At 54.0% G+C, this 26,662-nt stretch overlaps 1 pseudogene; it reads right to left on the bottom strand.

The window, feature by feature from the left end:
• Nucleotides 1-2,287: 2,287 nt before the first annotated feature.
• Nucleotides 2,288-26,662, bottom strand: part of LOC140681001 (uncharacterized) — a 42,646-nt pseudogene continuing 18,271 nt past the window's right edge.

Raw genomic sequence — 26,662 nt, forward strand, 5'->3', positions numbered from 1 at the left:
CTGTCTCTTTCTCAGCTGCTGAAACAGGTCTCTTGCCTCACCATGCATCCTCTTAAAATACAGTCTCTCTCTTGGAGGAGAAAATTGGTTCAGTCTATGGATAACAAGAGAAAGTCTATCCAAAAACCACTCCATCATCTCCTCCCACCTAGAATTTCTCCTTCTTACATCTCAGGCCCCAGACTGTCTCTTTTCTTCTCTTTCAAATCGAGGAAGAATAATATTTGACAAAGCGTTCATCATCCAAGAAGGGGTTAAAAGTCCAAATTCCCTGGCCAGCTGGCCAGGCTCTCTGCCCAGACCTCCAGCTCCCACGCTGGGCACTTCCCGCTCCCCCCCCAGCTCTTGCTGTCTCTTTCTCTCTCTCTCCACAGAGACCCTGGTGGGGGGGACGCAGACATCCCAGATTTTCCTCCACCCTTCATCTGCAGGGAGCCAGCCCGGTTCCAGCCCCTGCACCCTTCGGCCTTACCTCAGTCAGGCCGTGGGGCTTCCCCTGCCCCAGCCAGCCATGGGCCGGGCAGGGGAGAGGCTGCACTGCACCCTGACCCGAACCAAAGAGAGCGAGTTCTCCTGGGAATTCTGCTTTTAACCCCTCTGTGATCTCAGAGGCGTGTCCAGCCTCAATTGGTCACCCCAAGTGACAATGTCCAACCCCAATCACTGACTGGCTTGACCCTCTTCCTTCTGTGTTAAACCACGACACACTCCCAGGGTCTGGACTTCCAGTTCCTGGCCAGGAATAAATGTTCCTGACTTTGAATTTCCTTCCTATCCTCTCAACAAATTATAATAAAATTATAAATCAATAAATTATAGTTAAAATTAAATAGAAAAATAATTGAAATATAAGTATTTCAACTCTTACGTACAATACTCCAATGATGATTTAAACCAAAACAACAATAACTATTAATGTAACATTACCAATAAATATAAATAAATAAATTATATACCAAGAAATACCTTTTGAAAGTTTTAACTCATTATCTAATAGACTTCAGATAAAAAATATCTAAAAAAACTAACATACAATCTAACACACCTTAGTAAAACAATTCCTATCACAAATTTACTAAACACAAAAAAAACCACACCACTATAATTTCTCATACATTTTAAGCAAATAATTAAACTTTATTAACATCCTTAAGTACGCTAAAAAAATTAAATTATTTTTGAAGAACTTAATTGCAGATGCATGGTTTTATTTGGATATTAGTTTTTGGATTGTTTGGGTTAGATGATTTTAAAAAAGGGATTTTTATAGGAATTTAATCAGCTTAGAAGGAGCCACTCTGCAAACACAATTGACTGAAAATGAATGGGAGAGAAATCAGTAACTCTGAACATTTTATTTGCTATCAAATACATCCCAGCCACCCAGCCTCACACAATCCCCATCCCACCGCTCCAAACTGAGATCCCACTTCTCCCAATCTCCTCCCAACCCCATCTCACCCTGGCAGCTGTGGAATTGAGTGAGCTTTGTGTGGGATTGAATTTTTTTGAGGTGGGAACAGGCAAATTGAGGTGGGATTGTGCCTTCATAGGTTAAAATTCCATTGTTTTCAGTGGGATTGAGTGGTTGGAACAGGCAATTTGAGGTGGGATTGTGCCTTCATAGGTTAAAATTCCGTTGTTTTCAGTGGGATTGAGTGGTTTTGTGGTGACAGATACATCCCTCTTGCCTTTGAAATGCAAAGAGATGGAGAACACTGCCCAAAATCACCCCAGAACCCACAAATCCTCCAGAAGTTGAGTTCACGGTGTTCAGGGAGGGTGCAGCTGCCAGTGGCAGGAATAAATGAGACAGGTCTTGGATTCACAAAGCTCCAAAATCCATTTCTTACCCCCGAAAGACAGGGCAAAGGCAGGGCCATTGGGGTTTGTATAGGGTATCCCAGGGGTGGAGTTAGGGTTTGGGTCAAGGGAGGAGTTATTGGCAACACAAGAAGGGTGAGATCAAATTCCTGCCTCTTAGCAACAGGGGAAATCCACACAGATCCTAAATTCCCCCTCAAACGCCTGTGAAATGGTGGCATTTCAGATATTTTTGATCAATTGCTTTAATTTAACCCTGTTTTGGCTGTGTTTAAAGAATAAAGATGAATCAGAGGAAAATTAGGGCCAAACGAAAAGGAGAAGCAGCCAGGTGTGTTCCCAACATGGATCACAGGGAATGTGGGTCACCAGGGCTGTGCCCAATGTGGGTTCTCCAGTGGGGGATGAAACTGGAGCAGAGCATGAAGCTCTTCCCACACTCCGGGCAATCCCAGGGTTTCCCTTACCGGTGCCCCCGTTGGTGTCTGGTCAAGTCAGAGCTCTGGGTGAAGCTCTTCCCACACTGGGGACACTCGCAGGGCCTCTCCCCGGTGTGGATGCGCCGGTGCCTGACAAGAGTGAAGTTGTGCTTGAAGCCCTTCCCGCAGTCAGGGCAGCGGAAGGGCCTCTCATCCGTGTGAATCCGCTGATGCACAAGGAGATCAGAGCTGCTGTGAAACCTCTTCTGACACTCGGGACACTCGTAGGGCCTCTCCCCAGTGTGGATGCGTTGGTGCCTGATGAGTTCTGAGCTCCAGCCGAAGCCCTTCCCACACTCCCCACACTCATAGGCCCATTCCCTGGTGTGGATCATCTGGTGTCGTCTCAGACTGTTGCTATGCCTGAAGCTCTTCCCACACTCCAAGCACTTGTAGGGCTTCTCCCCATCGTGAAGCTTCTCAGGGACCACCAGCTCCGAGCTCTGGCTGAAGCTCTGCCCACTTTCCTGACCCAGAGTGGGCCTTTCCTCCTCAGAGCACCCTGGGCTGGGTTTGCAGCCCCTCCTCCTGTGGGATCTCCGGGGCTTTTCCTCCCTGTTGGATTCCTGCACTGTGGAGTCGCTCAAATCGGCCTCTTCCACGAGGTTTTGCCATGGGGATTTGTCCTCCCAGCTCTCCATCCTCAGCTTCTTGTCTGGGGTAGGAAGGACAAGGATAGGATGGGATTTGCCTCCGTGCCAGAGGGAAGGCAAGGAGATCCCCCCAGTTCGTCCCCGTCAGGAGAGCGTCGGCAGCGGGGCTGTCCTGCAGCCGGGGGCCAGGCTGGGCTGGGAGATGGAGCAGGAGAGAGGGGGAAAGGGGCACTGACTTCCTCCTCACCTGCCTGGGGGTCCTGAGGCATCTTCCTCTTCCTCGCAGCCTTCTCCTCCATCTGGTAAACTTTTGGGGATGGGAAATCCGGTTTTGGGAGGAAAACAAGGGATGAACACATCGAGTTTTGCACTGGTTTCGAAGCAAACCAGGGGGAGAATTTATGCCAGAATTACAATTGAAAAAGAAAATGAATATCAAGGCAATGATAGAGAAATCCTGGCTTAAACTCACAGAGTAAGGATATAACCTGACACCCCGTTGGTCAGGGTGGTGGTAGCAGTCTGATGAAATGGTGGCTGCAGTCCGGCTGGAGTGATGAACGTGATTCTGTCAAAGCGGTGATCCTGTAGAAGGGTCTGGTCTTCCTCTGAAGGTCCAGTGGTGGTTATGGAGCTCTTGTCCTCTGGGAATGCAGTAGGCAAGGTGGTTGTGGTGTTGCAAGGGTGAGATTATATCCAGGCAGGAAGGCTTGGTTCCTCCCCCTGGGTGGAGCATCTCACAATGGGATGATGTAATTTTATCAGTCCTGCAGTGACACCCAATGGCCCATTAACAGAAGATGGCCCCTGGAGGGCGTTATCAGGGCTGAGCCATGGAAGAGATAAAGAACACTGCCCCACCTGCTGATAACAGTTTATGGAGATGGTGACTGAAAACACTTTTGGTTACATCTGACACTGTAACCTGAAACAGTGAGGCCATCCCTGCTCGGGGTGGGGGGTGAACACCACCCCCCTTACCCATACTGGCTCAGGTGTAAAACCCTCACCCTGGGAAGGCCACGCACACAGGGGACAATGTCACACTTGCCCTGCCCCAGGGGAGATCTCTGTCCCTGTCACTCCCTTGCTCTCCCCCCTTTTCTGTTTCTTTCCATCTCTCTCTCTCTACCGCACATTTATTGTTCAATAAAATCCACCTTGGATTTAGTCTTGGTAGAACCTTAATTGGGGCAGAGACATCTCTCTAACAATTTTATTAACCAGATTGCAACATTATTTTGGCACAGTGAGTTCAGGGCACTGCTGTCTGACCCCAAGTGTCTTTGACAACCTCCCGGTTCCCTCCTCTGAGGAGGTTCTGCCTCTTTCTGGAGGAACTCTTGGAAACTTGGATGCAGCTTCCTCTGAGCAACTTTTAGAACTTATGAGGAAAATGGCTGTTGTGGCTGGCCAGTGTAAAGAAAATATTTTGTTTTCCTTCCCTGAAAAGTTTTTTAAAATCACTGGAGGAAAGGGACCAAATGACACCAGTGAGACTGACAAGGATCATTCACCACACAGTGAGGAACACAGGGCTACTAAAATCCTACCCGAAGCCCAGCTCAAGTAGCTAAATTCCTGAATAACTCCCAAATTCAAAGGCTTGGAGAATTTTCCAAATATGAGAATCATTATTTTCTTCGTCCCTGTCACCTTCGTGACAGCTACACAGACCTTTCCCTTCCTTTTAATAAACTGTATCGGGCCAAATTTCCACGTTTCTTTTTTTGGAACCTGCCAGCATCTGAGTTGGAGCTGTGCTGGAACTGATGAAATTTGGAATTGCCACAGAATTGCTTCTGTTGTTGGTTTAGTAATGTTTGGGATTTGTTTGTGTTTCCATCACAAGAGACTTGTGGGAAGAACAAATCTTCCTCAAGGCATTTTATGGAGGGCTCAGTTTAATTTCTGCCAAGTTTGTTTTGTCCAGTGCCCAGGGGATGCTCAAGGGCTCTCTGGTTTTGGTTTGGCCCTAATTTTCTTCTGGTTTGTCTTTTTCACTTAAAAACACCTGAGAAATGACTAAAAAGAGTATTGACCAGAGATGTCAAAAGCCCCACCATTTAAGAGGTATTTGAGGTGGAATTTGTGGTTTGGGAACATATTCTGGAGGATTTGTGGGTTCTTGGGGGATATCTGGTAGTATTCTCCATATCTTTGCACTCCAAAAGCCAAGGTGGATTGATCTGTCACCTCAGAATTACTCAATCCCACTGGAAACACCTCAATCTTACCCCAAAATGGCTCAATCCCACCTCAAAATGGCAGGTTCTCACCTCAGTCCCATGCCAAAATTACTTGATTCCACAGCCTCCAGGGTGAGATGGGGCTGGAAGGAGATCAGGAGAAGTCAGATCCAAATTTGAGGGTGTGTGATTGTGTTTGTGTGGGGCTGGGTGGGTGTGATTTATTTTGATAATAAATAAAACTGTCAGAATTATTGATTTCTGTCCCATTCATTTTCTGTCAGTTCTGGTTTGCTTTTCAGAGTGCCGCCTTCTCAGCTGATTTTGTTTGTGACCTCCTGTCCCAGACTGAAAAGCAAGATGTGTTCTATTTGCCATCTGTTTGGCAGTTGTCCTGTGCTAAGTGGGCAGTTTTTCCTTATCTCTTCCACAATCAATCCTCCCTCAGGGGAGACATCTGCTGATAATGGGCTACTGAATGTCACTGCATGACTGATAAGAACTATAACATCCCATTGTGAGATGCTCTGCCCAGAGGGAGGAGCCAAGCATTCCTACCTGCATCTAGATTTGAGATTCTGGCCCACCAACAAAGCTTTTTCTGGGCTGGATTTTTCAGAGGAACAGCTGCCTCTTCCTCTTCAGAAGAAGACACCCTTTTCTACAGGATCGCTTCTCCAACAGAATCACACCTGACACTCCTGGAGGACTGCAGCCACCATTCCAATTGGACTGCAGCCAGCACCCTGTCCAACAGCGTGTCAGGTTATATTCTGACTCTGTCAGTGGTTTTTTGGTTCACTGCACTGTTCATATTTTTACTTTCTTCCCTAATAAAAAACAGTTATTCCTGCTCCAAATTTTACTTGAGAGCCCCCCTTAATTTCAAATTTATAACAATTCAGAAAGAAAGAGTCTACATTTTTCCATTTCAGGAGAGGCTCCTGCCTTCCTTAGCAGACACGTGTCATTCCAAACCAAAACACCTCCTTTCTCTCCTGCCTTCCTTTGCCTGCTCTGTTTCTCTCTCTGTGTCTCTTTTGTCCCAGGGCAGCTCCCACCAAAGGCCCTGCCCTGATTTAATTCCCAATCCATGAGCTGGAACAATCACGGGTGAAGTTATGAAGGCTGGCAGTGAATTGTCACTGTAGGATCTTTCTCCACTTGGCTTTTGGCTCTTCCATAAGGACTTTGCTTTCAAGGTCAGGAACATCTTTTCCTGGCTGGGAACTGGAATTCCAGCCCCTGGGAGTGTGTCCCATGGATCCCAGAGGGGGATTCCTGAGGCTCCCAGGGTGCTGCTCCTGCCGTGCCTCCCAAGGAGCTGTGCAGGGCAGGGGACAAGGTGCAGCAGCTGTGTTGGTGCTGCAGTGCCACAACAGCCCCTGGTTCCAGGAGTCTCCGCACTGCCAACAGCCGTTCCTGGGTTCCATGATGCCCTGCTGTGTCCCCATGGATATTTGGTGTCATGAAGTTCTTCAGTGTCACAATGGCCACCTCGCTCCATGAGCTTCCGCAGTGTCCAAATGGCCTCCTTGGATGGGCAGTGTCACCATGGACCATTGGCTCCATGCAGCCCCGCTGGGTCACCATGGACCCCTTGGTTCCATGAGGTTCTGGGGGTGTCTCCATGGTCTCCTTGGATCCACAGTGCCACAATGGACCACTGGATCCACGTGGCCCTGCTGTGTCACCATGGCCCCTTGGTTCCATGGGACCCCAGGGTCACAATTGACTCCTTGCTTCCACGTCACCCCCTCAGTGCCAAAATGGCCCCTTCGTTCCATGGGGGACACAAAAGATTTATGGAAACATTGAGCAAATCCTGCTTAACACACCTGGGAACACCTGTTTGCATTCCAGAGGGAGGTTAAAGGTGAGGATGGCACCAGCAGCTTCCATCTGAAACAGAGATCCAGGGAAAGGAGTGGGACAGAGAATTCAACTGGGAGACGCAGAGAATTCTGCTTCCAGAGATCATTTCTGGTCACACTGTTCCTTGTATAAAGGTGACCCCATTCCAGGCAGCCTGTACTGAGCAGGTGGCTCCTGAGCGGGGTTTGTTGTTTAGGAAACCTGCTCAGGCTTTTCCATTCTCTCCTTCCCAAGAGAAAAACTTCTCCTGGGCCAGTGTGCAGGCAGAGCCCTGAGGAGAGCAGGTGGGACAGGGTGCAATGGGCTGGGACATGGAGCTGCAGAGCTCAGGGACAAGGTTCTGCTGCAGGGCACAGGGATGTCAGTGCCAGGTGAGTGATGTCAGACATGGTGAGGCTGGGGGTGAGGAGCAGCTTGTCGAAACAGGGTCAGCCCTCAGGGGACTCATTCTTGTACATGCCCAGACCTCCTAAGGAGAACTTCAGTGTCAAGATCACCTGGGGAATGCTTCTATCAGCTCTTCTCTGAACTGGAAAATAAGAGAATACTCACTTGATTAAAGAAAAAATGTCATGAGGTGCACTTGGAAATTTTCCTCCTTACAAGAACTCCAAACTGACTCCAATCAGCTGCACAAGCCCTGGAGACTTGCAGACGATTGAATGAAGACAAAGCGCCCCTAAGGGCTTCCTTTTCTTTAATGATCCCCATGGAGGATTTGGGGTGAAGTCCAGAACCCTCAGGCACTGAGAGAAGGCTGAAGAAGCTGCTCAAGGAGTCAGGAGCAAAACTCCAAGTCCCTTGGAGCATCACTGGGCCCCACTGAGGGCAGGGATTGCCAAAGGCTCCCCAGGGACTGGTGAGAGCAGATCCTTGAGGCCAGGATTGCAGGGAGCCCAAGGCTCAGAGCAGGGAACTGCAATGCTGAGCAAGGCCTGGGCTGGCTGGGGGAAGCAGAAAGGCCAAGCCCTGAGCCCAGCCTGGCACAGCAGGGCCTGTCCCTCACGGGTGGCTCGGGGCTGTTTGTGGGGCAGGGGGATGTGAGGGGCAGCAAGGACAAATGTCACAAACCTGTGTGACCCTGCAGATCCTCATGGAACCAAGGGGCCAGGGTGACACTGTGGGAAGTTGTGGAACCAAGGGGACCATTGTTGGCACTGTTGGGCCCATGGAACCAAGGGGCCAGGGTGACACTGTGGGGCCTCAAGAAAACAAGAGGCCATTGTGAGCCTGCAGGGCGGTAACACCCCAGAGCACTGAAATGCTGGAGGTCACCAAAGGTTCCTTTACTTGAGTTTGGTGCACAGGAGAAACATCAACCACATAATCTCAACATAGTCAGAGGCAAAGACCATTCTTGGTAGGAAGGGACCCACAAGGATCATCAAGTCCAGTTCTTTAGTGAACGGTCCACACAGGGACTGATCCCACAGCCTCGGTGATACCAGCACCATGCTCAAAAAACAGAGCTAAGAAGTGAAAATGACACAAAACGTAACAGGCAAAATATAGACAATCAAGGAACTTTGGCAAAAGGTTTAATATAACATCCACTTCAACAAAAAACTCTTATCATAGCATTAACTTCATTAACTTAGCCCATTTAACCTAAAAACCTTTAACCCTTAAGATGCTAAGTTACCCAAAATAGTTCCAGGTAAGTAGGATTAGAAAGAGGAGAAACAGAGAATATCAGAAAGACAGAAGATCTATAGAAAGACGCACAGAGGCATGAACTGCTCGGGTTCCAGCCTCGTTAACAGAGGAACCCCAGGAGAAGGCAGGATCCAGACCATGGGCTGGCCTCGTGCTCCGGCTTTTAACCCCCTGGGCCTCCATGGCCCGCCCCTGGGGTGGGACTGCCAGGTGATTGCCCAATCAGAGTCGGGGTAGGCACCAGCTGCTCTGTGATTGATTGACAGCTCAGCCAATCAGCACCACCCCTGCTGTGTGATTGACAGCTCTGCCAGGCCAGGGCCGGGGGGGGGGCTCTGTCCCACCACAAACCAAGGCCTGACCCGGCCCTGGCCCCACACGGGCATTCCGAGCATCCCAGGGTGTCTCGGGACATCGATCTCATCCAGCCTCTGACAGCGACCACGGTGACACTGGGAAACCTCATGGAGCCAAGGGGATCATTGTGGCACCACTGGAGCCCATGGAACCAAGGGGCCATGGTGACACCACAGGACTTCATGGGCCCAGAGACCATTATGACTCTGTGGGGCCTGATGGAACCATGGAGAGCATTGGGACCCTTCAGGGCCTGGTGTCACCAAGGGGGCATTGTGACATCTCAGGGCCTCCTGGAAGCAAGGGACCATTGGGACACTGAGGGGCCCCATGGAAGCGAGGGAACATGGAACAGGTCTGTCTGGCTTGGCCTCCCAGGGGCCACTTGACAGATCTGGCTGATTTTGGGATGTCAAGGGCTGCCTCTCATCAGCTGCTGGAGCACTGGGGCCGCATGTTTTCCTTCCTATGGAAAAGAACTTTTCCTCTTTTCAGATGCTCATTTCCAAAACTGATATTCTCCCTAAAAAAATCCTATATGCAAGGGTATCTCTCAGAACAAAATCTGGCAGCTCTGGTTGGCCTCTGGTGGTCACCTCTTATCCTCCCAGGAAACACTGGCACACTGTTCCTTCATTCCTGTGGAAAAGAACCGGCCTTCATGTCCAGGGACCATGGCCAAAATTAGAATTTGGCCTCCCAAATTCTGTATATCCAAGGATTGCTTTTGGCAAGTTTGTTTTGTCCAGTGCTCAGGGGATGCTTGAGGGGTCTCTGTGCCTCTCACTCTGGGGGATGCTTGGGAGGACCCTGGGGGGTTGTCCCTGTCCCTGTCACCCCAGACCATTCCCCAGGGAGTCTCCATCGTTCTCACCCCAGGGAATGTCTGGGGGGGGTCTCCCTCCCTCTTACCCCTGTGCCAGGAGGTGCTCAAGGGGATCTCGGTCCCTCTCAGCCCAGGGGATGCTCGGGGGTCTCTGTCCCCTCGCCCTGGGGGATGCTCGGGGGGTCTCCATCCCTCTGGCCTCAGGGAATGCTTGTGCAGGGCTGGGGACCAGGGGCTCTGGGTCCCTCTCACCGCCGAGGGTGCTCGGGGCTGGGGGGGCTCTCTGACCTTCTCATCCCTGGGGAGGCCGGGGGGGTCTCTGTGTCCCTCTCAGCCCTGGTGTGACCCACCCAAACATCACCGGGGTCAGAGAGACAGAGACACCCCCAAACCCCCAGTAGGGCTGAACCTGGGATTTGGTTTGGGGCTGAGGATTTCGGAAGGGGCTGGAATTGGGGCTGGGGTTGGAGTTGGGGCTGAGATTTGGATTAGAGCTGGGATTGGGGTTAAGGCAAAACGTGGGATTGGCTTTAGGGCTGAGGCTGGGATTGGGTCTGGGGCTAGACAAGTCTGGCACTGGGATGAGATTAAATACGGAACTGTGAGTGTGTCTAAACGTGGAGTGAGATTGACACCAGGATCAGGGTCAGGTTTGGGACTGAGCACACACAGGGCGGGACAGGGGGGATGTCACTGCAGGATGTCCCTGGCATTGTCCCAGCCCTCCTCAGGCACCTCCAGACATGGGGGGCAGCTGGGTGCTCCAAGGTCCAGGTGGTCCCACGCTGCCCCTGAATACCCTGAGGGCTGCCCTGAATGTGACCCCTGGGGCTCTGGGATCAGCCCTCACATCCCTGTGGGAGCAGCTGCAGACATGATGAGAGATTTCCCCCCACCCCCTCATTCCTGAGGAAGGGTGAAGCCCAGCTGTCCTTTCCTTCTGTTGCCTTCTACTCTCCTCAGCTGAGGATGTCAAACTCCCCAGGAGCAGGAAAATCCCCATTCCCTGTTTCCTTGTGGCTGCAGCCTGGAACATCCACTCAGAATGAAGAACATTCTTACATCCCGGCTGAATGACACCAGGAGGAGGTTGGTGAGAAAGGGAGGCAATTGTGTTTTGATGGGAAATACAAGTTACAAAATAATTTCTTTCCATCCCATTCCTTTTCAGTCAGTTGCAGTTCTCTTTTCAGAGTGCCACCGTCTCAGCTGATTGTGTTTTTGTCCTCCTTTCTCTCAGACCTCTCTTTACATGCTCTGTTTCTCTCTCAGTGTCTCCCTTGATCCAGGGCAGCTCCCACCAAAGGCCCTGCCCTGATTTAATTCCCAATCCGTGAGCTAAAACAACCACAGGTGATGTTATGAAGGCTGGCAGTGAAATGTCACTGTAAGATCTTTCTCCATTTGGCTTCTGGCTGCTTGTTAAGAGCTTTTCCATCAAGGGCAGGAACATCTTTTCCTGGCTGGGAACTGGAATTCCAGCCCCTGGCAGCGTGTGCCACGGATCCCAGAGGGGCATTCCCGAGGCTCCCAGGGTGCTGCTCCTGCCGTGCCTCCCAAGGAGCTGTGCAGGGCAGGGAACAAGGTGCAGCAGCTCCGTGGGCTCCTGCAGCACGCAGCAAAGGTGGCTTTGCTGGACATTTCCCAGCACATTCCCAGCTGGAAGCAGAGGGAAGAAGGAAAGGGAAGCGAGTCCTTGACAGAATCTGGGAACTGTTGGTGTAGGAAGGGACCCTGCCCGCAGATCCCAATCCCTTGAGGGAGTGTCATGATCCTCTTGGAGGAGCGGGGTGTCATGATTGCTTGTTTACTGATTCCAAAAGTGCAAAAAGGCAAACAGCAGGGGACCATCAGTTTAATCACAAGAAATGCACCTTTATTATAGAGTGCCAACAGCAAATGCAATAGAGGGGACAGAAAGGAAATAAAGGATAGAAAAGGAAGGGAAAGGGGCTTATAGCTACCAATGTAGATGAAATCCTCAATGGTCCAAACAATGCAGATCCGTCTTGTTGCATTGGAGAGAAACTCAAAATCTTGGTTATCTCAGGGGTCTTTTATAGTCCACTGTCGAATGGGGGAACAGGCAAAAGACAATGAAAGCTAATTGAAATCATTGAGGGGGAACAGGTAGAATGAAGAGTAAGTCCATTGAAGCCACCAAGGAGGAACAGGTCATGTTATCAGCTGTGAGCAAGAGCCATTGTTTTCATGGTCCATCGACCACACCTGGGAAACATCTGGCATTGATCAGGCCAGCCCTCCTCCCTGTGGTGGGGGTCTCAGTCTCAGTCCTTGGGAGGGGCTTCAATCTCCGTCTGTCACAGTGGTCATGAGGCAGATGAGGGGTCTTCTGTGGGAGATCACCAGAGTTACCCCAAAGTTCATCAGGTGGGAAAATCCCTGGGTTGAGCAGGTATCGTGAAGAAGGTGAAAGCGCATAGAACAAGCCACTTGCCAGGTCCTTGCCAGGCCCTGCTCGAAGCAGTGGTCTGTGGTGGTACAGCGAACACACCTGCAAAAATAATCATCCACCTCGCCAAGCCGGAACTCCAATCAGAGTCTCCAGGATCTCAGTCTCTGCCATTGCGGCAAACGTGAGGCAAGAATGAGGGGAACTTGGGACGGTCTCTTACACAGGTGTGCACATGTCCTTTGAAGGGGAACGATCCCCACATGCGTCCAGCACTGCAATAAACATACCGTCTCTACAACTCCTTACAGGATTTGTGGGGATCAATGTTCCATCCGCGTTTCTGCAGCAGAGCGAGCAGACTAAACAGCATATTTTGCCTATGCTAGCAAGCTACTATCTCTTCAAATCAGCACATTTCACCTAAATCCAAATGGATTTCTACCCTGTTAAATTTACACTGGAAAATACCCTGTTTAAACCACTGAGCACCCCTGGGCTGAGAGGGAGAGAGACTCCCTGGAGCACTCCCCTGGCACAGGGGTGAGAACGACGGAGACCCCCTGGGGAATGGCTTGGGGTGACCGGGAGAGAGACACCTCCTCAGGAATGGCCTGGGGTGACCGGGAAAGGGACAACCCATCCAAGCCCCTCTCAAGCATCCCCCAGGGTGAGAGGCACAGAGACCCCTCGAGCATCCCCTGGGGACCAGATGAAACAAACTTGCCAGAAATCAAACTTAACCCTACAAAAAATGCCTTGAGGAATATTTGCTCTTCCCACAAGCCACTTGTGACGAAAACACAAATACCAAACATTAATAAACTGACAATAGAAGTAATTCTGTGGCAATTTCAAATTTCCCCAGTTCCAGCAAAACTCCAGCTCAGCTGCTGGAAGGTTCCAATAAAAGAAAAGTGGACATTTAGCCCAATACAGATTATTAAAAGGAAGGGAAAGCTCTGTGGAGCTGTCAAAGGTAACAGATAGCAAGATAAAATTATTCTCACATTTGGCAAGGCCCTCAAAAGATGTGAATTCTGGAGGTATTCAGCAATTTAGCTACTTGAGCTTGGCTTCTTGTAGGACTTTTAAAAGCCTAGTGATCCTCACCTTGGGGTGAATGAACCTTGTCAGTCTCGCTAGTATCATTTGCTTCCTTTCCTCCAGTGATTTTTAACAAACTTTTCAGGGAAGGAAAACAAAATATTTTCTTTACACTGGCCAGCCACAACAGCCATTTTCCTGATAAGTTGTTCCAAAAGTTACTCAGAGGAAGCTGCATCCAAGTTTCCAAGAGTTCCTCCAGGAAGAGGCAGAACCTCCTCAGAGGAGGGAACCATGCTGTTGTCAAAGGCACTTGGGGTCAGACAGCAGTGCCCTGAACTCACTGTGCAAAATAATGTTGCAAGCTGGTTAATAAAGTTGTTAGAGTGGTGCCTGTGCCACAGTTAAGGTGCTAAGGAGACAAAATCCAAAGTGGATTTTATTGAACAGTAGAAGTGAGGTAGAGAGAAAGCTGGAAAGAAAGAGAAAAGGGGGGAGAGCAAGGGAGTGACAGGACAGAGATCTCCCCTGGGGTGGGGCAAGTGTGACATTGTCCCCTGTGTGCGTGGCCTTCCCAGGGTGGGGGTTTTACACCTGAGCCAGTTTGGGTAAGGGGGGTGGTGTTCACCCCCCACCCCCAGCAGGGATTGCCTCACTGTTTCAGGTTACAGTGTCAGATGTAACCAAAAGTGTTTTCGGTCACCATCTTCATAAACTGTTATCAACAGGTGGGGCAGTGTTCTTTATCTCTTCCATGGCTCAGCCCTGATAACGCCCTCCAGGGGCCATCTTCTGTTAATGGGCCATTGAGTGTCACTGCAGGACTGATAAAATTACATCATCCCATTGTGGGATGCTCCGCCCAGGGGGAGGAACCAAGCATTCCTGCCTGGATATAATCTCACCCTTGCAACACCACGACCACCTTGCCTACTGGATTCCCAGAGGACAAGAGCTCCATAACCACCTCTGGACCTTCAGAGGAAGACCAGACCCTTCTACAGGATCGCCGCTTTGACAGAATCACGTTCATCACTCCAGCCGGACTGCAGCCACCATTTCATCAGACTGCTACCACCACCCTGACCAACGGGGTGTCAGGTTATATCCTGACTCTGTCAGATTAAGCCAGTGTTTCTGTATCATTGCCTTGATCTTAATTTTCTTACTCAATTGGGATTCTGGCTTAGACTCTCCCCCTGGTTTGCCTTCGAACTGGTACAAAACTCACTGTGCTCATCCCTTGTTTTCCTCCCAAAACAGGATTTCCCATTCCCAAACATTCGCTAGATGGAGGAGGAGGCAACGAGGAGGAGGAAGATGTCCCAGGACTCCCAGGGAGGTGAGGAGGAAGTCAGTGCCCCTTTCCTCCTCTCTCCTGCTCCATCTCCCAGCCCAGCATGGCCCCCAACTGCAGGACAGCCCCGCTGCCGACGCTCTCCTGACGGGGATGCACTGGGGGGATCTCCTTGCCCTTCCCTGTGGCACGGAGGCAAATCCCATCCTCTCCTTGTCCTTCCTCCCCCAGAGCAGGAGCTGAGGATGGAGACCATGGAGGAAAAATCCCCATGGCAGAACCTCATGGAAGAACCCGATTTGAGCGGATCCACAGTGCAGGAATCTAACGAGGAAAACCCCCGTCAATCGTACAGGAGAAGAGGCTGCAAACCCAGCCCAGGGTGCTCCGAGGAGGAAAGACCCAGCCTGTGCCAGGAAGGTGGGCAGAGCTTCAGCCAGAGCTCAGAGCTGGTGGTCCCTGAGCAGCATCATGATGGGGAGAAGCCCTACAAGTGCTTGGAATGTGGGAAGAGCTTCAGGCAGAGCAGCACCCTGATCTGCCATCAGATGATCCACACCGGGGAATGGCCCTACGAGTGTGGGGAGTGTGGGAAGGGCTTCAGCTGCAGCTCCAAACTTGTCTTCCACCAACGCGGCCACACTGGAGAGAGGCCCTATGAATGTCCCAAGTGTCAGAAGAGGTTTCACACCAGCTCTGAACTCCTTGTACATGAGCGGATTCACACAGAGGAGAGGCCCTTCCGCTGCCCTGACTGCAGGAAGGGCTTCAAGCACAACTCCAGCCTCATCAACCATCAGCGCATCCACACCGGGGAGAGGCCCTACGAGTGTGGGGAATGTGGGATGAGCTTCAGGCAAAGATTCAGCCTGAACTGCCACCAGAGGATCCACACCAGGGAACGGCCCTATGAGTGTGGGGAATGTGGGAAGAGCTTCGGCCAGAGGTCCCACCTGATCATCCACCAGAGGATCCACACTGGGGAGAGGCCCTACGAGTGTCCTCAATGTGGGAAGAGCTTCACCCAGAGCTCTCACTTGACCCGACACCAACAGAAGCACCGGTAAGGGAAGCCCTGCGAGTGCCCCGACTGCAGGAAGACTTTCGTGCACTGCTTCAATTCCATCCCCCATAGGAGGACCCATGTTGGGCAGAGCCCTGGTGACCCACATTCCAAGTGATCCCTGCTGAGAAGACACCTGTAAGGTGGTTTCCACATTCTCCTAGTTTCCCATAGGCACCTGGATGAACACAGAGGCAGGAACATCCATAAGGACACTGATCTAAACCAGAAATTCATTGGGAGGAAGTGATTTGTTGACTTTATACCCCCAAAAATATCACCTGTTCTGTCAAGTTATTCTGGTGGCAGATCAAGCAGCGCTGCATGATCTTGGAGGTCGTTTCCATCTAAACAATTTCCTTCTTCACCCAGTCTAAACAACCAAAACTGGAGTGAAAATAAAGAAGTTAAACTAAGATATCTTAACCTGCACCATTTACCAGGATTTGGGGGTGAATGTGGATTTGGTTCATTGGAATATTTTGGAGGATTTGGGTGCTCCGAGGCTATCAAAGCCAGGCGACATGTCCACAATCACAGATGTGCTGGCAGAATGTGTCCACCTGAGCTCACCAGTTTTCTAAGAATTCTGTCTGTCCCAGTCCCTGGTCTGTGTCTCCCCATTTGGGATGTTCTCCCAAAGTGCCCAAATCGCTGCTGAAGTGCCCGAGCTGATCCTGGCTGTAAATGTTCCTGCCCACCAACCTCTCCTGGTCAGTGCCATGGGAGGTGGAAGTTTAGGGGCTCCTGGAGGGACTGGAAAGGGCTTCTGTCAATCTTGTGGGCATTTGTGGTGCTGGGAGGAGGCTTGGAGGGGTCTGTGAGGGAGGTTTGGGTCCCTGACAGAGCTGTGTGGCTTGCAGGGAATTTGGGCGGGTCTTGGGGGAGATGGAGAAGGGGTTTGGTGGTTCTTGAGGACATTTATCTTGTAGGGAGTAGCTGGGGAGTCCTGGCTGGGAGCTGTGGGGTGGTCTGAAGAGTCTGGGAGTGGCTGTGGGGTTGGGAGGGGGTTTTTGGGTAGTCACGATCCCCCAGAACCCCAAAGCAGCCACCAGGTCCCACCCCCCAAGATGCTGCTGGGGGTTGGTGGCTCCATGTTGGGGTTCATCCTCCTGGCTCTGAGGAGGGGTCCCCAGGGTCCATGTGTGTCCCCCCAGAGCATGTGTGACCCCCATCCTGGTGTCACCCCCTTGTCCCCCCCCCGAGGGCTCCTGCCCCAGCTCTGCTCCCCCAGAGGGAATTTGGGGAGGGGCCAGAGGGGGTGCGCAGCCCCCACCGGGGGATGACCCCGGCCCAGCCCCTTTGTTCAGCACCAAGCTGAGCTCGGGGCCGCAGGAGGAAGAGGCCGGTGGGAAGCAGATCCTGGAGGTGGGACAGTGCTTGGGGTCAGGGCAAGGTCCTTCCCTGCACACCTGGCTCAGGTGTGACCCTGCCCAGGCAAGGGAGTGGCACATTCCCATCCCCACGGATCAGGGCTGGGAGCAGCACTTGGAGCAGGGACATGGAAATCCTGGGAGTGACTTGGAGCACACTGAGGGGGGGCCAATCCCCCCACTCCTCCAGGCTCAACCCTTCACCGCTGGGGAGATGCCAAAGCATCCACAGGGAGCATTTCCCTGCCCTCAGGGGAATTTCTCACAGGTGCCCTGCACTGACTCTCTGTGTCTGTGTGCACACAGGAGTGCCTGTGCTGGGGAAATGTGGCAGAAATGCTGCTCTCGGAGGGCTCTGAGTGCCTTGGGTAACTGAGCCAGTCAGGCCTGTAAGTAAGGTTAAATCACGAGGTCTAAGTGACACTGTAGTCCCCTTGATTCCATGAGGCTCTGCCATGCTCTAATGGCCCCTTGGTTCCAGTGGGTCCCAAAGTGTCAGAACAGTCTCCATTGTTCCATGAGGCCCCACAAAGTCACTGTGGTCCCCTTGGTTCCACAGGGCCCCACAGTGTAACAATGGACTCTTGGCTCCATGAGGTGCCACGCTGTGTCACAATGGCTCATGGTTCCATGAGGCCACACAGTTTAACAATGGTCCCTTGACTCCATGAGGCCTTGCTGTGTCACAATGGACTTGGGGTTCCATGAGCTTTCCTACTGCCAAAAACAGTCTCCCTGGTTCCACAGTGTCACCATGGTCCCTTTGTTCCATGAGGTTCCATGGCAGAACCTTGGTTCCATGGCCACCTTGGTTTTGTGTGACCTTGCAATGTCACAATGGACCTGTGGTTCCATGAGGCCTTGCTGTGTCACAATGGCCCCTTGGTTCCAAGAGGTTTCTCAGGGTCACAATGGTCTCCTTGGATCCATGGTATCACAAATCACAAAGGCAAATGCATATTGCCAAGAGCTGAAACACAGCAGACAGGGAAGATGTGAAAAGTGAGTGTGTAAAGGCCTTTTAATTCACAGCTCCCACAGAGAGCTCTGGGGTCACAGATGGACAGAGATGGTTCTGCTCACCCCTCTGTCCAAAGCAGGGCTAACACACGCTGCTGCAGGTGCTTGGGTTGGTCTCTGCAGGTCCAGGTGGATGCCAAACCTGCTCTTCACAGCCTTCTCCCTTGCCCTGCCCCTCTGCCAAGTGCAGCGGGCCTCAAGGACTGAAAGGAGCACAGAGAGCCAAAGGGGGACACTTGCACCTGCCTCACTGGGAGCTCCCTGGGAAGCACTTTCCTTGAGAAGCAAGCCCCTGTCCTCCAAAGGCATTTCCCCAAATGTGCAGCTTTTCTGCTCAACACCAACACACCCTTAGGAAACGCTGGCAAGGCTGAAGGACTTCATGTCCTTTCAGGACAGGCACTCCAGCTCTAGCTCCTATTCCCCCAAGTGCCTTTCCAGGTGGAGGCTCAGACGTGCAGCCCCAGGCCCTCTACAAACACAAGCTGCTCAGTGCCTCTTCACCTGCCTCAACTCCTGCCTGCGCCCACGGCACCAAGACCAGGCTGTTCCCAGCCAGAGCCCAGAGCCCTGCTCCCGCAGGACGCTCTTGCCAGCACCTTCCAGGCCTCTCCGCTGTGCACACAGCGCTTTTCATGCCCGCTCCCAACAGGCTCTGGAAGGCAGAGCACAGCCTGGCTGCCTCTGCCACCAGCACAGCCCAAACACAGGCGGAGGAAGAAGCAGCAGGGGCTGTTTTGTGGCCATGCCCAAGAGAGACTGGAAGGGTGCCCTCCCTCTGCTCTCACTTGCTTGGCTTTCTGACTGGCTCTGAGCCTGGGGCTGCCATTCCTCACTTGTGGGCACCAGAACCACAGCCGGGATCCCGGCACTGCCTGACAGCGCTCCGGGCACTGGCAGGGTCGCGCGTCCCAGTCTCGGGCACCGCGCTGCTGCTTCCTTTGCCCTCAGGCACACCCAAAGCTCCCTGCTAAGCCCGGATGATCGCTGGTTCTGCCCTCTCCCTGATCCTGTGCAGGGATGGAGCACTGCTGAGCTTTCAGGAAGCTATTCCTGAAAACTTCCAGCATTCCAAGCTCCTTTGCCCTCTGTGGAAGCTTGCCATGGAATCCCTCACAGCTGCCTTCAGAGCATACTCAGCTTGGCTCTTCCAAATTCCAGGGGCTCCAGGCTGCTCAGCAAGATCTGCAACTCCACGGGGTTGTGGAACTGCACCTTCAGCACAGGCACCTTTCCAGCCTGATCTGCCCTCGTTCTGTGTGTGTGTGCACAGAACACGGCGTGGAAGAGAACAGCAGCAGGGGCCTGTGTGTCCCAGGGCCCGGGATTTGCGCCACTTCAGCTCCACAGAGATGCAGGTAAGGGGGAGAAACCAAACTGTTTATTAACGGAAGGGAAAGGGAAGGGATGAGATGGGGGCCAAATAAAGGGAATGGGCAGCGTTTGAGGGCTGGAGGGAGGGAGCTGTCAACAGGGAGGGGGAAGGCAGCAGCTGTGGGAGCTTGCAGCAGGCACAGCTGTGGCCAGCATCAGGTGTGCCTGGAGCTCCAGTGACATTGAGTCCTGCTGCTCTCTTCACTGTCTCCTGGTACTCTGCTTGGGACCCTGATTCTCTGAATCCAGCAGATGACCTTAGTTCTGCACATCTTTGTCCAAAAATTGCCTGAATTTCCAGGTTAGTGGAGGATGGGCTGTCATCTTCGCTCATGGCTTCAAGGGCTGGAAGACAGATAAACTACCACAGTGAGAGACCAGGGGCTGTGTGACATCACAGAGATCTGTGTAACTTTACAGGGGCTGTGTGACATCACGGGTCCTGAGTGACATCACAGAGAGCTGTGTGACATCACAGAGAGCGGTGTGACATCACAGGGGCTGTGTGACATCACAGGTCCTGTGTGACAACACAGAGAGCTGTGTGACATCACAGAGACGTCCGTGTGACATCACAAAGAGCTGTGTGACATCACAAAAAGCTGTGTGACATCACAGATGTGTCCGTGTGATGTCACAGAGAGCTGTGTGACATCACAGAGATGTCTGTGTGACATCACAAAAAGCTCTGTGACCTCACAGGCTCAGTGTGACATCACAGAGATGTCAGTGTGACATCACAGAGAGCTGTGTGACATCACAGAGATAAGAGTGTGACATCACAGAGATGTCAGTGTGACATCACAGAGATAACAGTGTGACATCACAGAGAGCTGTGTTACATCACAGAGATGTCGGTGTGACACACAGTGATCTGTGTTACATCACAGAGATGTCTGTGTGACATCACAGAGATAACAGTGTGACATCACAGAGATGTCCATGTGACATCACAGAGGGCTGTATGATCTTGCACCTTCTGGAAGATGGAGTATCGCCCACTCTGTATTGCCCGGAGCACATGCAATGTTTGAAGTGCCAGCTCTGACATGGCACTACTGACATCCTCTGTCAGGCATTGAAGGGCTGCAAGAGAGAGGAACAGAGCCACGGTCAGATCCCGACTCTGCGGGGAGCCGAGGGGAGCCCCCCCTGCCAGGGCCATCCCAGCTGGCTCTTGCCATGGCTGGGAGGGATCAGGGACCAAGGGGATCAGCCCGAAGCTGCTGGCCACACATCCCCCACGTGTCCCTGAAATCTCTGTGTGCTCTACCTAGGAGAGCAGAGCTCTCCGCAGCCGGGGCAGGGCTTGCAGCTCGCCCCGGCAGCCCCCGCTGGCAGCCCGCTGCCCTGTCTCACCATTGCAGATCAGCTGGAGCTTTTCCTGCTGTCCCCTCAAGCTCCTCCCGGCCATCCCTGGGAACACAGAGCCTGTCAGGCCCAGCGGCACAGCTCCCTGCCAGCGGCGCTGCCAGCCCTGTGCCCACACGCCCTCCTGGCCCGGCTCGTGGCTCACCCATGAACCTGACGGCGCCTCTCGCAGGGGCTCCTGTGGGCTCTGCAGGTAGGGCAGGGCCCGGCGCAGGTGCTCGGCCACGCTGCTGCTGTCCTCTGCCAGCTGCAGAGAGCCAGGAGGGTGCAGTTGGTGCAGGCTCAGCCCCTTGGCTGCAGCCCTGGGCAGGGGAGCAGCTGCCAGCCGCGCGCCCTGAGCAGCGCGGTCAGGGGCTTCTCCAGCCTGAGCCTGGGGCTTGCAGGCCGGCCTTACCAGGCTCCCACTGAACCCCCAGGTCTGATCCACCTGCAGTATCTTTTGGAGATCCTTCCTGTGCAGGAATCTGGCTGAACAACACAGCGTTTCCTGAGAAGCCTGGAGAGCAGCAGAGACGCGGAGATGGCCCCACAGCCCAGGGCGCAGGACCCCGTCCCTGTGCCAGGGCCTGGAGGAGGCTGCAGCCTGCGAGGTGCCAGGGCAGGAGGCAGCCCAGCCCCTGCCAGGGGAACAGCAGCAGCTGCCGAGTCCTCACCTCTGCTACATGCTGGTTTCTCATCATGGCAGAAGAAGGAGAGTGGCAGCAGGCTCTGGTGCACGTGTGTCTTCAGGGCCTTTTTATCCTCTTCTGGAAAAAAATCCAGCATCTCTCGGAAGACAAATATGGAGCACAACTTCACCTGGCTATCCTCCTATGTGAAAGGAAGGAAGAAAGACCTCAGCATCAGCAGCTTCAGGCCCACCTGGGCACAGCCTGTAAGTGCACAGGGCACAAAGTGTGCGGGTAGCACCCGTTGGCCGTGGCTGGAGGCGCAGAGCCTTACGTTGTCAAAGAGTGGCAGGAGCGCCTCAGCCAGCTGCAGGGCGAGGGCGCTGGTTATTGGGGCACCATTGCAGAGAAATAAACCACTGAGGAGAACCGTGGTCATCCTGAGCACGACGCTGTCATTTTCCTGCAGGAGCTCCACGAGCCTTTCATGCAGGCTCCACATCCTTATGGCCATCTACTTGTGGAACACAAGAGTGTGAAACACCATCCTGCTGCCACAGGGCCCAGGGGCCAAAGGCCTGTGCCAAAGCACTCGGGCAGCTGCAGCAGGAGGCAGGAGAGCTGGCAGCAGCTGCCTCAGTGCCCCAAGGCCAGCCAAGCCCCAGGGACTGCCTTCCCCAGCCCCACGCTGGCAGCACGGCTTCAGCCCCCGCGCTCTTCTCACCGAGGCACTGGTGGTGCCGAGCACCACGAGGCCTCTGAGTGCCAAGCGATGCCTCCCCCTGCACTCGCTCTGCAGGTTCTTTGACAAGAACTCCAGGACGCTGTCACGGCATTCACTCAGGTTCAGGTGCTCCAGGATCTGAAAGGCACAGGGCAGTGACGGGGGACCGGCCGGCAGGAGCCCAGAACCGCACAGGGCTGAGCCCAGGCAGCAGCACAGGGCGCGGGCTCCGTCCCAGGCACTGCGGCCAAGAGAGGGCAGAGAGCCGGGAGGCAGCTCAGAGAGGCAGCGCTGGCCTTCAGGCTCACCTCCACAAGGAACGCCAGGGAGGGCAGCTCCCAGCGTGGCTCCTGTGTGCTGAGCAGCCGGAGCAGGTAGCGAGCGATCCGAGAGCACAAGGGGATGGAGACACAGGACATCTCCCTGGCAGGAGACAAAGTAACCAAAACTGTGGGCCAGGGGGACAAACCTCTCCCAGGACTGACTCACAGAGGTCTGGTCTTTCCCCAGCATCCTGCAAGGGCCCCTGGGCTATTTGGGAGGCGGCTCCTTGTGGACACCCTCCTCTCCCAGCCTTTTTCAGTCTGTTTGGCTGTCCCTTGGTGACAAGGCCCTCTGGCCCATGACCACAGGGACTGTGTGGGGCACCCCAGGCACAGAGCACAAATGTCAGAGGCAGCAGTGTGAAGGGGGTCTCACCTGGCCAGCAGACCCACAGCACAGTGGTGGGTGTCAGCACAGAGCAGTGTGTCCCAGCCACACTTGCGTTCCATTGCCACCACCACATCCTCGTGCTGCATTTGGCAGAGCAGGGACTTCAGGGTCTGCTCTGCAAACCTGTGTGCAGAGCAAAGCCCAGGTCACGCTGGTAGCACTGGCTCCTGCTCAGGGATTTGGCAAGGACAGGAGGACTGGGATGGAGCACCTGCTGGGGCTGGTGGCAAGGCCGTGTTGCTGCTGGCATCCCTTCCAGAAGGTATTGACCTCCTCTGGCATATCCAGAGTGCTGAAGAGCACTTGGAAGAGAAGATGGACAAACAGGCAGGGGAAATACACGGTCACCATCTGTGGGACACAGGGCAGCTGGAGGATCTTCCACATCACCACAGTTGCCTGCAAAGGACAGAGTAGCCCGAGACAGCGCTCAGTGCTGAGGTGTCCGTGTGGCAGGGCCCAAGCACGCGAGGGAGAGGCCCGGAGAGACGCAGGGGGAGCATCGGGCCTGGTGGCCCTGAAGCTGCCCCAAGGCCAGGTTTCAGCCCAGCGCCTAAGGCAGGGAGACGCTGTGGGGGAGGGAGGATGGAGAGCTGCTGGAGGGGTGGCCTTGGGACCAGCAAAGGCAGAAACTCACAGCCAGGGCAAGGACAGCCGTGTGGTCCCCATCGGAGGTGCACGTGCTGTGCTCTGGCCAGCTCCCCAGCACATCGAGGAGTACGAGCATGGCCGGCTCTGCAGCCCTGGGCGAACACATGATGCTCTTCCACATGGCCAAAGCAGCTCTGTGGGGTCAGAGCTCTGTCTCAGAGGAGTCTGGGACACAGCAGCGTGGCCTGGGTGGCAGCGGGGAGCTGAGCTGCTCTGCCAGCCCTGCCTCTGCCCACTGCCCCTCACTGGCAGCACGCAGGCAGCCCAGCCCTGTGGGGACTGGCCCCTGAGGGGCAGGGGGGAAGCATGGCAGCACGCTGGGGGGCTGGCAGGGGCCAGGGCTGGCAAAGGGAGCAGCCAGAAGGCCCTGGAATTCTCTGCTTGTCAGACACCTGGGACAGGCTGTACAGGGTGAAGGGCTGCTGAGCCTTGTGGACACGTGGGCCCCGTACCTGTCACACACTGGGGCCACACACAGGAGAGCCATCACCACCTCAGAGGGCTGTGCCTCTGTCAGATCCAGAAGGGGCCTGTACAGATTGTACTCAGGAAACTCATTGGCCACGAGGATGTACCTCACCATGGCAGGCAGCTGGAGAAGGCAGGGGAGACTTGGAAAGCTGCCAGAGGAGGGAATGTGCCCAGCTGCCCCAGAGAAGTGCTTCCCTTGCCACCACACTGCCATGGCCTCAAAGGCTTCCAGGGAGCAGCAGGCGTGGCTTGGGAGACCAAGCAATTGCTGGGAGGAGAAAAGGCAGGCCACAGGCTGCTCACTTGCTTTGGGCTGGAAGGACCCTCCTCCACAAGCATAACCACAAGCATATCCAGCAGGGCAGCACTGGTCTTGGGCTCTGACCACAGTGCCCACGACGCTGCTCTCTTCCTCCCGAATCCTCTTCATGAATTTGCAAACCATCTGTAGCAGAAGGGCAAGAAGCCCGGGATGTTGCATGGAGTGCTCCGAGCACAGTGCTGGGCTGAGCAGTGCCAGCAGGCCCAGCCCAGGTGGGGATGGCTGCAGGTACCTGCGCTGTTCTGTGGAAGCGGCCACGGGTGCGTTCCTGCTCTCGTGTGCGCTGCACGGCTGCACCTGGCAAAGAGCGAGCGCAGCCCGAGCTGAGGGGCTGCGGGAGAGGCCGGAGAACACAGCCCAGCCCTGCGCTGCCCAGGCAGGGACAGCCCCGTGACGCCCCAGGGCATGGAGCACGGCTGTGGGGTGTCTGCCCGGCCCCTATTCCATCCTGTCCATGGGCATGGCCCCAGGGGATGGGATGGGATGGGATGGGATGGGATGGGATGGCATGGCATGGCATGGCATGGCATGGCATGGCATGGCATTGGGCCAAGCTGGCTGCAGGCACCAGCCCTGTGGCCCAGCTCTGCCACTCACCCTTCTGTGGTGGCTGGAACTGCTCCACCTCTTCAGGCTGCTGTGCTGGGGCAGCTCCAGGGCCTTCTTTCTCCTCCTTCCCCCAGACCAGCTTGGGCACGCTCGCAGGTCTGTGCTCTACGTCACTGCCTGGATTCATGGCTACTTGCAGGAGAAGGTGGCTCGGAAAACGTCCGAGTCAGCAAGTGCTGTAGTCGTGCCTTGAGGGCACCTGCAAGAGTGAAGTCTGGGCAAGGCTACAGGACAGCAAGTCCTGCACTCTGGTCTTGGAGGCTCCAGCGACAAGGACAGGAGTCTCCTGTCAAGGACAGTGCAAAGCAAATGCCACAATCTGCCCTCAAGGGCAGCTGCAGAAGAGATGCCTCGGGAAGGCCAGAGGTCACCAAGTGTTCTGGCCTGGCCACGAGGACACCTGCAGGAGTAATACCTCGGGAATGCTCTGGGTCAGCAAGGAACGAGTGGCTGTGCGAGGGCTCCTCACAGCACCGCTCTCTCCATCCTGTCTTGTCACGTGCACAGAGCACTGTGGAGTGGCCTTGTCACTGCCAACACCTATGCCACAGCATGTCACAAAGGGCCCTTGGATACCCTGTCCCGTTCCATGCCACGGTGACCATGCTGCACCGTGTCACAAAGGGCCCTTGGATACCCTGTCCCGTTCCATGCCACGGTGACCATGCTGCACCGTGTCACAAAGGGCCCTTGCACGCACTGCCACCTGCCCTGGGGCCACCCCCAGCCCCCCCAGAGTGGCCCAGGTTTGAAGGAATGCCTTGCCCCAGGTGTGTCAGACAGCCCAAGAGGATCTTTAGGAACGGCTCAGACCATCAGCAAACGCTGCCCTGCTCTGCGGGCTCAGAGCAGCAGGAGCCCCCAGGGCTGCCGACGCAGCTGCGGCGGGAAGGGCACGGGGCCCTGCACAGAAGCTGGCACGGCCTCCTCGGGACACGTCCCACATGGTGGCCATCCTAAGCACGGCCGTGTGACACAGACCAGGAACGTGTGGGCCAGGGCAGGAATGCTGCTCTGACCCTGGGGCCCGGGGAGCGCTGACATCAGCCGCTGAGGCACAGTCCCCGCCGAAGCAGAGTTCCCCCGAGCCCTGGCAGCACCGGTGCCCGTCTGCTGCCCCAGAAACCTGTGCCCCAAAAGGGCGTCTCTGCCAGAGGGCAGCCAAAGCTGGTGTGTGTTGCAGCATTTTTCAGAGAAAGAGGACATGAGTTATGAGATTTGAGCTACTCCAGTCTAGGCCTCAGATTTGGGCCTTGTGAGGCCTTCAAGCCTCTGACGCAGTTAGAAATTCAGAGCTTGTGGCGCAGATAGAAATAGTATTAAGGTGTGACGGGGACCACTGGGCTGTCTGGGTGTGAATTAGTATACGTTTATAGTGTAAGGCTCAAGCCACTTCAAGGAAAAGGTAAACAATGTTAGCCTACCAATCAGAGTGCCTTTGTTTCTGTAAACGATGTAGAAGCTTATATAAACTACCATCTTATCTCGAATAAACGAAGAACGTTTGATTAACCACATTTGTTCAGATCTGCGTTTGTCTTGTCCAGTTTCCCGTTTTCCTGAGATTCCCTGGCTTTTGGTGTGCACTGGGGGCTGTGCTCCGTCCTACAGGGGCTGTTGGTAGCAGCACCTGGAGCAACTGGTGGCAACACTTGGTGCGTGTCAGATGTTGTTGCTCCTTCCCGGAATGATTCTTTCATGGAAGGGATTAGCAGCAGCACAGAAACACCAACAGCTACTCAACTTCACACGACAAAGAGAATCCACCAAAACACTGTCATGTTTCCTTTTGCTTTTGTGTCTTTC

Source organism: Taeniopygia guttata, chromosome 30 (genome assembly GCF_048771995.1).
Source record: "Taeniopygia guttata chromosome 30, bTaeGut7.mat, whole genome shotgun sequence".
NCBI lineage: Eukaryota > Metazoa > Chordata > Aves > Passeriformes > Estrildidae > Taeniopygia > Taeniopygia guttata.